Source organism: Urocampus carinirostris, chromosome 9 (genome assembly GCF_059441175.1).
Source record: "Urocampus carinirostris isolate Australia breed hairy pipefish chromosome 9, RoL_Ucar_1.0, whole genome shotgun sequence".
Taxonomy (NCBI): Eukaryota; Metazoa; Chordata; class Actinopteri; order Syngnathiformes; family Syngnathidae; genus Urocampus; species Urocampus carinirostris.
Window position 1 is genome coordinate 8,081,660 of NC_142357.1, and position 2,634 is coordinate 8,084,293.

The window sequence follows — 2,634 nt, forward strand, 5'->3', positions numbered from 1 at the left end:
GTTTAAAGGAGGAAGTCAACCCGCCAAATTTTCTCGACTGTAGTGTGCTGTAAGTCCCCCCTACTCATCGAAACAGACTATTGTGATTATTATATGGTTAGGCCCTGAAAATCTGTGTTATTTTTCTTGGCAAAATTCTTGTTTTACTGGCAAGGGTGTTTTGTGAAAACTGACAAACTTTGTGTCATAAAATTATGAAGGCTTAAATACTCCCCTAAGCAAATATATTATTTAACTGTCATTTAGTAAATTTTATCTGCTTAGTTAAGCCCACTGAAGGCCTACAATGCAGAGCATGAATGAGACCATACAGCAAAAAATAAGATCTTACCCCATTGGCAGAATACCCATCTTATGTTAAGTATCATTTTTCTAGTTGTAAGGTATTTTAACATGGATTTTCTGGTAAAATAAGGACATTTAGACTAAATTGTCTTAGCTAGCTTACGGCCATGCTACCCTGAACAGGTCCAATCTCGTCCGATCTCAGAAGCTAAGCAGGGTCAGGCCTGGTTAGTAATTGGATGAGAGACCACCTGGGAATACCAGGCGCTGTAAGCTAGGCGGCATGGTGGCGCAGTGGTTAGCACGTGTGCGGCACAGTTCTGAGGTCATGAGACCGGTCTAAATTGTCGCTAGGAGTGAATGAGCGGGTGAACTGTCTGTCCCTGTGTGCCTTGCAACTGGCTGGCAACCAGTTCAGGGTGTCCCCTGCTCACTGCCTAAAGATAGCTGGGATGGGCTCCAGCACCCCCGTGACCCTATTGAGGATAAGCGGTGCAGATTATGGATGGATGGATGTCTTAGCTAGTCGATGATAGAACGTTTTTCCAATTTTAAGTATTTTTTTCCCCAAACTTGGTATAAAATGTTTCTTTAAATGAGCAAAATTATCTACCAACAGCCACATACAACAATTTTACTTTTTTCTGTAATTTTTTCAAGAAACAACACAATATATCTTAAGAGAAAGCCAAATTTACAAAACTGAGCAAATGGAGTAAGAATTTATTTTGAATGAGAGTCAAGGACTGAAGGAGAGGGATGGGTGCCACCAGGCTCTACTTGCCCAAGACACACCACAGAAAAGGGTGCCCCTATGACCCTAGTGGTTAAGGGATCCCACCAACCAAACAACCAACCCACCAACCAACCAACCCACCAACCAACCAACCAACCAACATACCAACCAATCAACCATAGTTCATTGTAGTAGTTGCACCACCCACTGGCCTCAAGGGAATAATCATATCTCCATCAAAACAGTAATCCCTTGCTCTATCACAGTTTCGCCATTTTGCGGATTTATTGTTTATCGTGCATTATGTTCTGCATTGGCTAAATAGAGGATGATACTTTCAATTGCCAACAATGTTGAACCTCTCCACTCGCTAAATTTACTCTGCGTTTTTTTTGGGCCCTCCCTATTGGCTCCCTGGCGCTTTTTTTTTCGAGGATTTATCTGTCTATCAAGGATTTATGATAATGGAAAATATGTGTTTTCTGTTGGACAGATGCAGTTTTCCATAACAGCGGCAAAATGTTTATAGTAAAATGGACTGGGTCCTTAATCCATACCGTTTTACAATTAAAGAGCAAGATTATTTTTTTAATTATAATTTGGCAGTACAGAAGTTTTTTCGACCAAAAAAAAAAAAAACACATGTATAAGTACTTTACCTTTATTTGTTAAACAAATGCCTCAGGCTGTAGATTGGGTTTGTTCTTGAGTAATAAATAATTAAATAAATAAAAGTTTTTACTTTTTTGGTTAAGATGAACATTGGACATTTTTGAAGCACTTCTTTAAAACAAAACTAAACAAAACAAAAACAGTCTGATTTGGGTCATATGCCATTAACTAGTTTAGCCACAATTGAATTGGCAAATTCCTTAAATGTTTTTTACAAATACAAATCAAAGAAGCTGCTAAAACATCTAATGACTGCAGTTTTAGCAACACTGGCTACTGCCTCAGATGTCTTTCGAAGAACACATAATTTTCTTTGCCAAGAGTTGCGACAGAAAATAGTTTTGTGTTTTTCTGGTTGATTCTTTTATTTTCATAAAGAAGAGTCAGAGTGGGCAGCACGGCGGCGCAGTGGTTAGCGCATGTGCGGCACAGTTCATGTCATGGGAACCTCCTGCGTGGGTTCAAATCCAGCTCCAGACTTCCTGTGCGGAGTTTGTATGTTCTCCCCGTGCTAGCGTGGGTTTCCTCCGGGCACTCCGGTTTCCTCCCACATTCCAAAAACATGCATTTCAGGTGATTTGGCCGGTCCAAATTGTCCCTAGGTGTGAATGAGCGGGCGAGTTGTCTGTCCCCGTGTGCTCTGCGATTGGCTGGCAACCAGTTCAGGGTGTCCCCTGCCCACTGCCCGATGATTGCTGGGGTGGGCTCCAGCACCCCTGCGACCCTACTGAGGATAAGCGGTGCAGCTAATGAGATGAGATGAGATGAGATGAAGAGTCAGGGATTGATTTAGCCAGCTTTGTCATCAAGCAACATTTCAACTTCTAAGTTGTAATTAGCTAAACGATTATGTTGAAAACCACAGACTCTGATCATACAAAATGCACTTTGTATAATAAATAATTCCGTAAGATAGCGGGAGGCTGAGACCCCATTCCATT

At 41.2% G+C, this 2,634-nt stretch overlaps 1 pseudogene; it reads left to right on the forward strand.

Annotated features, from left to right (window-relative positions):
- Positions 1-442: 442 nt before the first annotated feature.
- On the forward strand, positions 443-561 carry LOC148359233 (5S ribosomal RNA; annotated as a pseudogene).
- The last annotated feature ends 2,073 nt before the right edge of the window (positions 562-2,634 follow it).